The sequence below is a fragment of the Oryx dammah genome, unplaced genomic scaffold (assembly GCF_014754425.2).
Source record: "Oryx dammah isolate SB20612 unplaced genomic scaffold, SCBI_Odam_1.1 HiC_scaffold_9, whole genome shotgun sequence".
Classification (NCBI taxonomy): domain Eukaryota; kingdom Metazoa; phylum Chordata; class Mammalia; order Artiodactyla; family Bovidae; genus Oryx; species Oryx dammah.
The window spans coordinates 13,585,084-13,597,810 of record NW_024070193.1 but is presented as its reverse complement, the minus strand read 5'-3'; the positions used below and the strand labels follow the sequence as shown (position 1 = coordinate 13,597,810).

The window sequence follows — 12,727 nt, the reverse complement described above, 5'->3', positions numbered from 1 at the left end:
AGGAATACCCTTGGGGCCCTTCTTCTCATAAACCAAACCTCTGAAGTGAAAGAAAACCGTTTTCAGATCCTGTCAATCGCCTTTAAAACCGAGACTCAACTAGAGGGACAGGCTTGGACCTTCTAGATCATAACTGTGCCTGCAGGGCTGAAACCTGTGACCTCCCCCCACCAAACCCTGAGCTGAGTGAGGTAAGAGGCAAACCAGCTTCCTTCTGTTGAGTACCTACCAGGCCCAGGTCTGACCAGGCATCCAAATGCTGTTACTGAACCCATTTTACAGAAAGAAAGTTGAGGTTTGGGCATGAGGGACTTTCCCAAGGTGGCCTCCTTTGTAAGCTGTAGATTTAGGTCAGGAATCCTGGTCTGTGGTTCTTCAAATGCTCTCAAACCTCTTCTCATGCCCCATCTGATTCTCACTGATTATTAGTGATTTTAGCCACCACTCAAGTTAATACAATCAGCTACAAACAGAGGGACTGCTGTTTTCCGTTGTGGCTGTGTTAACCCTTTGTAGACCACTTGCAGCTTCTAAAACTCCACCTGAAAGAAGACTGTATTTCATTTACTTGACTAGGCAGTGGAGGTGTGGCACTTGTCAGCTGTCCTGCAGGCTGGTGAATCTAGGTGCAATCTGGCGTTCACGTGCGTGCACTTTACATAGAAACGCATCTGCCCACACTGATATCAGAGTCAAGAAAGCATATTTCCTTGCTTACATTTTCTGATGCAGATTTTTCTCTTTTTCAGTGTCCTTGGGCTTAAAGCCTTCATAAAACACTGTAATCTTAAGTTACAATGACAATGTATATTTCCTTTTCAGATGTGAGAAATGAGAAAAGCCATAGTCCTAGATTAATACCATAGAGTTTAAAATGGAGTGTCTGTCCAAGTCTGAGATTTAGAGCAACGTCTTTACCAATTCTCCAGTTTTCCCCTTGAAGAAAAATTTCCATTATCTTAAGACCTGCTTATCATGTCAGAAGAAAATTCTCTGATTTCTTTAGCTGCATTTCTCCTTTTATTTTGTCTTAATGATGTAGCAAAAACTAAATGTGCTAATAAAAAATAACTGGATGTCATAGAAGCAGCACAAAAAATAGGACCAACAATCTAAGTTTTAAAAATTAAATTAAGACCTATGCTTTCTAGTGGTTGTTTAGTTGCCAAGTTATGTCCTGCTCTTTTGTTACCTCATAGTCTATAGCCACCAGCTTCCTCTCTCCTTGGGGTTTCGCACTTAAGAATACTGGAGTGGGTTGCCATCTCCTTTTCCAGGGGATCTTCCTGACCCAGAGGACAAACCCCATCTCCTGCATTGGCAGGCAAATTCTTTACTACTGAGCCACCAGGGAAACCCCCCAAATATGGAATGCTTCACAAATTTATGTGTCATCTTTGCACAGGGGCCATGCTAATCTTCCCGTATACCTTCTAGGCTGTGAGAAATAGAGCTGTCACCTCTTCTTGTTTATGGAGTGTCTATCATGTGCCAGGCCCAGGGCTAGGCACTGAAAACAAAATAGACTCGGTCCTAGCCTCCATGGACTCACAGAGTCGTGGGGCAGACAGGCTTGAGGTCACTAGCTACTAATTAAACCATTCCAGGGAATATGGAAACATAGCAGGAGAATCAAATCTGACCTGGGGCCTAGAAAGTTTCCCCAAGGAAGGAAGAATCCCAGCTGAGTTGAAAAGGAGAGAGCCAGGCAAGGAGCCCTTGAAGCTTTGGAGAGCTTGCGTGAGGACAAGAAGACAGGAGAGCCTGGTGGGATGGAAAAACTGAGAAGATTCCAGAATGACTGAAGGGGAAAGATAAGGAAGAGAATGGTGACAGGTGACGTTGGAGAGATCCTAGCATATTACTGAACACGACTTGGCCAGGCAATCTATTCTCAGTGCTATAGACCACATAGAGAATAAGAACCATGAGAACAGGGACCAAGCTATACTTTTTTATTTTTTTATACTTTTTAAAAAATATATATTAATTATTTGGCTGCACCAAATAAATTTGTGGCACATGGGATCCTCTGTCTTCATTTAGATATGCAGGTCTCTAGTTGTGGCATGTGGGAGCTAGTTCCTTAACCAGGAATCGAACTCAGGCCCCTTGCATTGGGAGCATCAGCCACTGGATCACCAGGAAAGTCCTTTGTTTGCTGAACTTGCTAGTCCAGGGCTAGCACATAGGAAGTTCTCATAAAACAGCATCTGTTTCTACATTATTGTCTCAAATCCTCATGCATAGTCATCTCCCTTCTATTTCCTTCCCTCTCTTCAAACTAAATGTTGCTCTCATTTCTCCCATTTTCCTCTTCCCAGTTTGAAGGTCATGGATTCTATCTTCTGTATTCTTCCCTCTTCTTTCTTCTCATTTTGTTGTATAACATATTTAACAATTCCTTGCAGTGCCAAACAGAAAGAGGGAAGTCATCCAGCTAGATTACAAAGGGGAAAAAATCCAGGATGCTCTTGCCTCTTAAACAAATATCCGTTTACTCCTGCAGCTGCTGCTGCTGCTGCTGCTAAGTCGCTTCAGTCGTGTCCGACTCTGTGTGACCCCATAGATGGCAGCTCACCAGGCTCCCCCATCCCTGGGATTCTCTAGGCAAGAGTACTGGAGTGGGTTGCCATTTCCTTCTCCAATGCATGAAAGTGAAAGTCAAAGTGAAGTTGCTCAGTTGTGTCCGACTCTTAGCGACCCCATGGACTGCAGCCGTTTACTCCTAGGATAGCTCAAATCTGGGTAGGGCTAGTGGACATTTACACAATCAACTGGCAAGATAAGGAGGACTTTCTAGTCGGGACTTTAAGAGACAGATAATTTATACCCGAAGGGAATGTTCTGATTCGTCATTAAGCTCTTCCTCCTTGATTTCCGTGCCACGGCTTTATCTGGTGCATGGACATTGCTATGTGCCCCGAGTGCCAAATTGGTCCCTCTGGGACTGGAAAAGCATTTTGGAAACCATGTTCACCGCTGCCATACACACAGTTTTGAGCTCACCTCTCTACTGTGGCAGAAATCACCAATGACCCTGGCTTCTCAAAAAAATTGGCACAGTGTACTCTCCAGCCAGTCATGTGTATGTTGCATTTTGTTTTGTTTTGTTTTGTTTTGTTTTCAAGTACTTTGGATTCCAGGAGATCTTCCTGGAAACTTACTCAATAAGCAACTTATCCTGAAGTTGCATTTGAATTTGGTTATTTGAGTTCTTCAGCCTTCTGGGACAGTCACCCTTGGTTTTAATGTCTGACTGAGATGACTTACATTGTCTTCCCACTGTTGGTGATGGGTCGAAAGGTTTCCTCAATAGCTCAAGGACACATGTTCCTGAACCCTCTTGCTCTTTTTATTTTTAAGATTTTTTTTTAATGTGGACCATTGTTAAAGTTTTTATTGAATTTGTTATAATATTGCTTCTGTTGTATGTTTTGGTTTTTTTGGCCAGGAGGCAAATGGGGTCTTAGCTCCTCGACCAAGGATCAAACCCACAACCTCTGCACTGGAAGGTGAAGTATTAACCACTGGTCCACCATGGAAGTGCCCCCTTTGGCTCTTGAATTCCTGTCTAGAGCTCATGCCTCCAGCCCCTTCTGCTCAAATGCAAGCAAAGCCACCTCCCTTTCATTTCCCCAGTGCCACCAATTAAGGCTCTGTGTGTGACTGGCTGTGTATTAATAAAATCTGGAGTCAACCGAAAGTAATTGCAGCACAGGACAGAGGCTGAACAATGGGCATGGGTATTTCCTCCAAATCCACCAACTATCCCCTGGCCAGGACTGTCTCTTCCTGGTTGTAGTCGCTTTGGGCCCTTGGGTCACTAGCCCCTTTTCTCCAAGAGCTTTTTTCTCTCTCTTTTTCTCCAGATGAATTCCACTATTACCCTGTCATTAAAAAAGCAACTAGAGATATTTTATCTTCTCAAATAGCAATTATTTCCTCCCCATTGTACTTTTATTGGAGACCCTTCAAGAAGAGGAGTCTGCCTTTAAAAGTCAAAACCTACAAGTTCTGTTTCAAAATTCAACAGCTCCCTTAGGCTTGAGTCTTCCTGCACCTCCATTTCTTTTGGGTGCATGCTAAGTCTCTTCAGCCATGTCTGACTTTTTGCGACCTATGGACTGTAGCCCTCCAGGCTCCTCTGTCCATGGGATTCTCCAGGCAACAATACTTGAGTGGATTGCCATTTCCCCCTCCAGGGGATCTTCCTGACCCAGGGATCAAACCTGTGTCTCCTGCATTTCAGGTGGGTTCTTTACCACTAGCGCCACCTGGGAAGCCCCTCCATCCCTTACCCTTTGAGAATGCTATTTCTAATATAGAGAAATGCCCTAAAACTGCTATTTTATGAGAACTTTCTAGGTACCATGTGCTTAACAAGCCTTAGTTGATTTCGTCTTTACGATGGCCCTATATGATTGGCTCAGTCTCTCTATTTTACAGATGATAATCATAATAAAGCTAATTTTTTAAAACTTATATACAGAGCACAGAGAAGGGAATGGCACCCCACTCCAGTACTCTTGCCTGGAAAATCCCATGGACAGAGGAGCCTGGTAGGCTGCAGTCCATGAGGTCGCTGAGAGTCGGACACGACTGAGCGACTTCACTTTCACTTTTCACTTTCATGCATTGGAGAAGGAAATGGCAACCCACTCCAGTGTTCTTGCCTGGAGAATCCCAGGGACAGTGGAGCCTGATGGGCTGCCATCTATGGGGTCGCACAGAGTCGGACACGACTGAAGCGACTTAGCAGCAGTAGCAGCATATACAGTGCAAGTTTATCTCTCACAGTTCTGGAGACTAGAAAGTCCAAGATCAGGGCACCAGCAGATTTGGTGTTTAGTGAGGGCCCCCTCCTGGTTCACAGATGTCTTTTCACTGTATTCATGGAGCTAAGATGTACTGAGTGCAAGCTGCCTCCAGTTCTGTGCAAAGTGCACAGATCACCTTGCTGAGTGCTCACAGCTCTACGAAGTTGGGATCATTACCATCCCCATTTCACAGATGAGGAAACTGAGGTTCAGAGAGGAGAGATGATGGGTGTCAGCAGCATCCAAACAAGAATGGAGCCCAGGTCCCCATGACTCTAAAGCTGTGATTTTTTTACTACACCATAGGTCTTCAGTTTGACTGAGCCCTAAGAGTTGGAGAAAAATTCCTTCAAAGACCACGAGCAGTGAGCTTCCTGAACCCGTGCTGAGCCAGCCCAGGGCGTACCTCAGAGCAGGTCTTCAATGATTAGTTGTCAAATAAATGAGGGAGACTGGTTCTGGATTCTCTCTGTGGAGAACATTGCCTGGGGAAGGGGGCTGGATCTTCTCTAGATATCATTTGGCTTCCCCTGAGGTGGTTCAGTAGAGGGAGTGCCCATCGATTAAGAAGAAACCTCCATGCTGAGAGTGCAGCATTAAATTTTCATGGGAGAAAGGGGGAAAAAGAGGAATTGTGGCTAGAAGAAACTAGGCTTTTTTCCAACAAAGTTTATGCTCTAATCATCCTTGATTTCCTTGGAACTTTGAAAGGCAGATTGGACTGTGGTGTGCTGATAGTCCAAGCTGCCACTGAGAGACATGGGAACACCCAGTTCTTTCCAGGCTGTGAACAGGACCTGCCTTTTCCCTCCTCCATCTCCACATGTGCCAGGAAGCTAACATTCAAAGAGGTCAGAGGAGCACTGGCCTGGGACTGAAGGGAGAAGGAGGCAATTCTCCCGGAACCTGAGACTGAATAAATGAGGTCTCTGGCACCTCTAATTCTAGGAGTGAGACTCCTAGAGGGGGCACTTGATGTTCTGGTCAGACCCATGTCCTGGAGAAAGGTGTCCTTGTCAGGGAGGTATATGCAAAGGGACAGGAGAGACCAGCATGACCTTTGTCCCACGCTGTTGCCAAGGCTACAGCCCTTCACATCCTTGCCCTTCAGATGGGCAAAAGAGAAGGAACAATGATAACACACAGTATTGGAGATAGGGTAGAAGGCTGGGCTTTGGGGAGGATAAATACCAGAAGTCAGGCTAGTAATGTGTGTCACAGATCTTCAGAGGCATACATTTCTTTGGACCCAGCAGTTCCACTTCTAGGAATTTATCCAAAGGAAATAATTTTAAATGTGTAATATTTCCTCTGTAAGGATGTTCATTTCACTCAGTTTTTATAACAGCCTAAAACTCTATTTGACCTAAATGTCCATCAACAGGAAATTAATTCAATTAATTTTGGTTCATCTCTGCAACGGAATACTCAGCAGTCATTAAAACAATAATGTACAACTCTGTTTGTTGACAAGGAAAGATATGACATGACGTTAAAGTGGATTAAATCAGTATGGCTCTGTGTGTGTTGTGCGTGTGTGTTTTCAGTCGTGTCTGTCTCTTGGTGACTCCCCATGGACTGTAGCCCGCCAGGCTCCTCTGTCTGTGGGATTTCGCAGGCAAGATTACTGGAGTGGCTTCCCCTTCCCTTCTCCAGGGGATCTTCCCCCCCCAGGGAGTGAACCCGCGTCTCCTGCATTGCAGATGGATCTTACCACTGCACCACCTGGGAAGCTCTGTGTGTGTTAGCAGTGATTATTTCTTAGTGGTAGGATTACGAGAGTTTGCTTCTTCTTTATATGTGTGTTTATCCCATATAAGTTTTGTGAGAACAGAACAATTATGATCAGGAAAAGAATCAGTAATGATTTTTCTATTTCTTTAAAAAGACTATTTATCAAGCAACCTAAAGACAAGAACCAATCTAGGAAGTTCCCGTACAACCTAAAGGATAGAAATCAGTTGGCTGCTGAACCTGCAATTTGAATTGAGTTCACACATCTGCTCTGAAACAGGAAAGCCTCCTCTCTTCCACCAGACAAGCCAGCCAGCATGAATTATGGGCAGGGGTCCATGATTTCCCACCTTACTGCCTGGAGGCCTGGCTCAAGGGTACAGTTCACCTATTTCTCAGTGTTACACCCTCCACAAAGCCATCCATCCTTTAAAGATTTACTGAGCACTCATCCTGTGCCAGGTGCTGAGCTGAGCATCTGGGACTCAGAGGACAGGAAGATACAGTCCCATGATTAGAAGAGAAGCCTTTCTTCAGTGTGAGCGTTCCCGCCTGGCTCCTGCTACCATATGATCTCCATCTCTTGGGGCAGCTTCCCTTCCCACCTTGTTTTACCCTTGTCTTCTGCTTTAGATCCTCTTTCAATCAGGCCATCTGTCCCTTGAGGGCTGCTTCTGAATCTCCCGCAGCACGTAGGAGAGTGAATGGCACATAGCAGAAGCTCAATAAATATTTATGGAATGAAGGACTGGACCAGAAAAGCATATTTCCTCTATTTAGATTTCTGTGAGTCTGATGTCTGATACCCTGGGTCAGTTAGACTTCTTCTCAGTTTTAAGTGACAAAAAAAAAAAAAAAAAATACAATCCAAATCCTCTTAAGCAAAACGGGGGATTCATTGTCTATCACAGCATGAGGTTTCTAAGCATAGCTTTGGCGGGGCCCAAAACTCAAAAGTGTTGGTCTTCCACTGCTTCTCAGCCCCATCTTATCCTTGTTGGCTCCATGCTCAGACGAACTTTTCTCTTGTGAACCCACGAGGGCTCCTAGCAGCTCCAGCCTCTCACAGATTCTAGTCTAAGGGGAAAAATAAAAGAGCGCATCTCTTTTGAAACCCAAGCAGAAATCTCCAGATTGGATGATGGGACTTGACTGGTTGACTTGGGTCATGTCTTCATCCTGCACCAGTCCTTGAACTGGGGGATACTGTGTCCTCATTGACAGGTCTGGGTCACATGTCTGTGCCTGCAGCCGCTCGTGCACCTTAGAAATGGGGTGGGGTGGCTCTCTCCCCTGAACACAATGTGCTGTTACCAGAAGAAGGGAGGGTGAATTGGGGAAATAAAAAAAGATCATGTCTATTAAGCTTCCTCTCCTAGCAGAAAGCACATCTTGCCTGTTTCTTGAGCCCAAGTCAAGTCATTCCCTTTTTAGCACAAACATCTTTGTTTTCGCTCCCTACTCAAGCAGTAGAAATACATCAAGTCCACATAAGGGAGGCAGAACTGTTTCAAACTGAACCTGCTCCCTTCAGCCAGGGGCTGCCCATGGATCTGGGTTGGCATCTCCCAGGGTCATTCTCCATCAACCCCAGCAGCATGTGGGGTCACCTCGGTTGAGGAGAGCTTTCTTTTTTATTATGATTATTTTTTTAAATCAAACTTGCTTTTTAATTATACAAAATTTTAAAGCTTTTTACTTTGAAATTATTTAGGTTTCCATAAATATCCCAAGAATGGCCCAGAGAGTTCCTGAATACTCTCACCCTGCTTGCCCTGTTAAAGGGAAAACGTTACTTGCTCAGTTGTGTCCAACTCTTTGCGACCCCATGGACCGTAACCACCAGGCTCCTCTGTCCATGGGATTCTCCAGGCAAGAATACTGGACTCGGTTGCCATGTCCTCCTCCTGAAGATCTTCTTGACCCAGGAATCAAACCCAGGTCTCCCACATTGCAAGCGCATTCTTTACCATCCAAGCCACCCAGGACATATATATATGAAATGATGTAACTGCTCCTCAGCTTTTCCTTATCATTCATGACCTTCAGAGGATGCTTTTAAAAGCAAATACCTGTGTGTGCCCCCGCCCCAGTTCTAATTCAAGTGGACTGGTTGGAGGGGGGGGTCTCGATGTCACCCAAGCACCACCTCCACTGTGAACTGTAGTGCAGCTGAGGAGAGACGTCCTCGGTTTTACATTCAGACGGTACTGAGAGTGCCCTGCAGCCTATGACCCAAGTCATAAGTGGACAAGTTAACTCATCTCTGAGCCTCACCTTCCTTTTCTATGAAATGGAAACTGTTAAAAAAAAAAAAAAGTTTTCAACCAAGTAAATTTTAAAGGTCTCATTGTCTATATTGAATGATTCATGACTCGGCCACCAGCTCATGTAGCAAGTAGAGAGCCTCAGAGGTGTACAAAATGAAGTCTTTATAGGCAGAAGGAGGAAAACAGTGGATTGTTTCCAGGCTTAGGAGGACAGAAGGGGGCTCTGTGGCACATTACCTTATTGGTGCTGACCAGAGAATTCTAGGCTGAAGCGGGGAGGATGTTAGGTTAGGTTAGGTTAGGTTAGAATGCAGTCAGGTATTAAGTCTTAGTCTGCTGTTGTGGCGCTTAGCATAAGTGACTCCATTTTAGGCCTGTCGTTTCTTTTTTTAAAGCATAATGATAACCCCTAGTTTGCAGGGATGCAGTAAGGATTAAATAAGATAAGGCAGACAAAATTCTGGCACTAATAGGTGCCTATAAATTCTTAGAACGTAGGCTCCAAACAAGATTGCCAAGGGGCATTTATTACTCATCAGTGCAGAAGCAAACCTTACTCTGTTCCCAAATAATGTGTCTTTCAGATGCCAGCCACTCATTCTTTGCCTCAGCAAGGAAGATCAGTTTGTCAGGATGCTTAATTTAAGAAATCCCTCTTAATAGTATCATAATGTGAAAGGATTTTTTTTTTTTAAGTGAGTGTGTGTCATGCTCAGATAGCATGAAGTACAAAAGAGACATTCGCATGCAAATTACCCTTACAAAAGAGGTACTCCAAAGACACTTCCTGAATAATGGTGAGAACGCTGGCTACCCAAGCACCAAAATCTGTCTCAGAAACGTCCAACGTTTATTTTATATATTGTTGACATTACATGAAAGGAAAGGTCACAGGTGCAATGTAAAGTTTTTTCTTTTTTTTACTATTTGAGACTGTGTTGGATGATCAGCCTCCCTCCAGGAGAGGACTATCTTGGAGTGTTTAAATGTCACTAACAGTCTCAAAATTATTACAGTGGATTTGCAGCAAAAGGGATGTAAAGGGCCTTTTTCATTAAAAATGTTCTTTGATTTTCAGTTGTAGCTTTGACAGCGTTATTGGCAAGAGAGCCATGGTGGGGGAAGGTGTCTCAGATGATAGTCGGGGGACAATGTTGGGGAAGCATTTGCAGCAGATTATACATGAAAGAACTTTCTTTTCAAAGAGAAAGTGCCAACCAGCCACTCGAGTGCACGTGTAGTCATTTCATTAATTTCTATACCGACAGGAGATTGAGAAAAATGCTTTACAGCATTCTCCCCTACAAGAAAACCAGCTTGAAAACACTGTTGGACACCACCTCAGCCTTACAGACTGCACCTGTTTACTCATCCCAGGCTGCAGGGCCTGGTCTGAGGCAGGTCTAAGGCCCTGAGCATAAGCCATCCTCACAGTTCCTCAACTATAAGGCATGTAAAAGATGGAAGACCCCTCACATAGGATCCTTTATGTAAAAGCATCCAGTCCAGTGCTGGGCATAACTGAGGTCCCAGATCAATACTGCAGAGAGAGGTCTGAATCTGAAGTAAATATCATGTTACTTTATTTTCCTAATCAAGTTAAATCGTACTCCACGTCCCCACTCGCCAGGACAAATCTTCCTCTCAGCACTCTGCTTCCACCAGTGCTACTGGACGGTGCAGATCATATTGGTTCTGGAACATTCAAGGTGGGCCTCTGGCCTTCGGTCACTGTGGTCACTGCTGCTACTCAGGGCCAGGCCAGTATGGTCCGTGGAGACAGAGGCTCTTCTGCTCCTCCGTCCAGGCTGAGGATCCTATCACAGTGCCTGGGGCAGGCTTGGGGATGGGGAGGAGAGCACCAGTCTTCCAGGACCATCATGAGGCCATTCCTCTCTGCAACTCTCTCATTGCCACTACATCCTCCAGGGTGCCAGGGGCAAGCTTCCCACTGACACATTCATCTGCTGTAACTTGCAATGGAAAGCTCTTCACCTGGTCAGCCTTTCGTTCCACGTTCAATGCATGTCTCCTAACTTTCCCGCCAACCCTCTCATCCCTGCCCAAGACAAAGGTGCCAGAGTGCCCTTTGTCTTCCTATGTCCTGCATCCTTGCCTGCGGGTAACCAGAGTCAGGACAAGCACGCAGCACCGCTGGAACCTGTCTGCTGACCACCTTCCGGGAACTGATGACCCTGGAATTTAGCCAGCCTGCAGAAGAGGCTCAGACTCAGCCCTCTGAGGTTCCTGCTGGGGCCAGTTAGTTGCAGGGGTTCTCCTCCCTAGAGACCACCTTAAGTATTGGCTGAGAGGATGGCAGATGTGGGACCGGGACCGGAAGAGCAGGCTCCATGCAGGATCTCAGGCCATAGGCTTTACACTAATGGGGGTGGGATTCACATGTACAGAGCATAACCACATGCCAAGCTCGGGGTTGAGCCCTCATTCTCACAAACACTTCGTGATGTCAGTGCTATTTTTACCCCATTTTACAGATGAGGTAAAATGATTCTTTACCTAGAGAAGAAGGAGTTTTATGAATATTTCTCATTCTTTTCCCAATCCAGTAAAACTCTGCTCATGTAGCACTATTTTTTTTCACCTTAAAAAAGAAATAGGTATTATAAACACATAACCTTAAAAAATGGAACCAATAACAAAGATCTTTGTGTAAAATGTCCCTCTCCCATCCCTGGCCCCAGCCCCAATATTAACTGAGTACTTTCAAGATGTCTGGCCTGCTGCTAAATTTTTTTCTTTTTTTAATATTTATTTATTTTGGCTGCACTGGGTCTCGGTTTCAACACATGATATCTTTAGTTGCAGCATGCAAACTTTTAGTTGTGGTGTGTGGGATCTAGTTCCCTGACCAGGGATCAAATCCAGGCCACCTGCACTGGGAGCTCTGACCACCAGGAAAGTCCCTAAGCTTTTTACATTTTCCATTTAATCTTTAAAACAACTCTAAGTGGCAAGCGGTATCATTCATGTCTCCGTTTAAGGTGTTGACACGGAGGCTAGGATGGTAAGGACAGACCAGGACACCAAACCTAACTGTTGGTCTCCAAAGCCCACCCCCTCAACCTCGTCTGAACGCCTGGCCCCTCCCACTTGAGTCAGGACTTTTCCACTGCAGATTCTGTTTGCAAAAGTAACCCCTAAGCCTCAAAATCACTTGGCTTCCATGGGCTTATTTCAGGTGTGAAAGCAGGTTGTTTCCCAGTGCACCAAAAAGGTACCACCAGTCCAGGCTCTTTACTACAAGCTATGTATGTGCCCTTCCTCACTCGGCAGCATTTGCAGGCTTTCCTGTCCACTGGTCTGGGGAAGATATTGGTCTGCAGTGATAACTGGGGTCTTGTTTTAAAGCTCCCTCCCACTTTGCTCTCTCTACCCACTCTGGCAGCCCAGGTGTGGATTTGGGAGATCGGAAGAGGCCAGTTGATTAATATTCTGTGGGATGTCACAACTAATTCTATCCCATCCCTTTGGGTAGAGGGGTCGGCAGGTGGAATACCTTACATCCCTCCAGTTCACAGTTAGTGCAGTAGAGATGGGGTTTCAGCATTGTATTCTTGGTAGGGGTGAGAGGAAGTGTGGAATCATTTCCCCACAAAGCCCAGATCATCCATACGCCATCTGCCCTTAACAGCAAGTGGCCCAAGCACCAAGAACTTCTCTAGTGTGCTTAGACAGTGCCTCAGGCGAGCGAGGAGAGGGAGAGAGAGAAAGAAAAGGAGCATCTTGGCTGCTCCATATTAATTAAATTGTAAAGAGTCAAATAGGAATGCAGTAATAATAATAGGCCTGTGGGTGAATCAAGTGTATCTACCTCTTAGGAACAGGCTGGGAAACCTTTGCTGGGAGGAAATTGTATTAATAAATGGGTGACAAATACAGAAT

At 45.1% G+C, this 12,727-nt stretch overlaps 1 non-coding gene across 1 annotated transcript; it reads right to left on the bottom strand.

Annotated features, from left to right (window-relative positions):
- Nucleotides 1-1,360: 1,360 nt before the first annotated feature.
- LOC120868509 lies at nucleotides 1,361-1,464 on the bottom strand. The gene has a single exon (XR_005722249.1). It is a non-coding gene; the product is annotated as a U6 spliceosomal RNA (small nuclear RNA).
- Nucleotides 1,465-12,727: the final 11,263 nt, after the last annotated feature.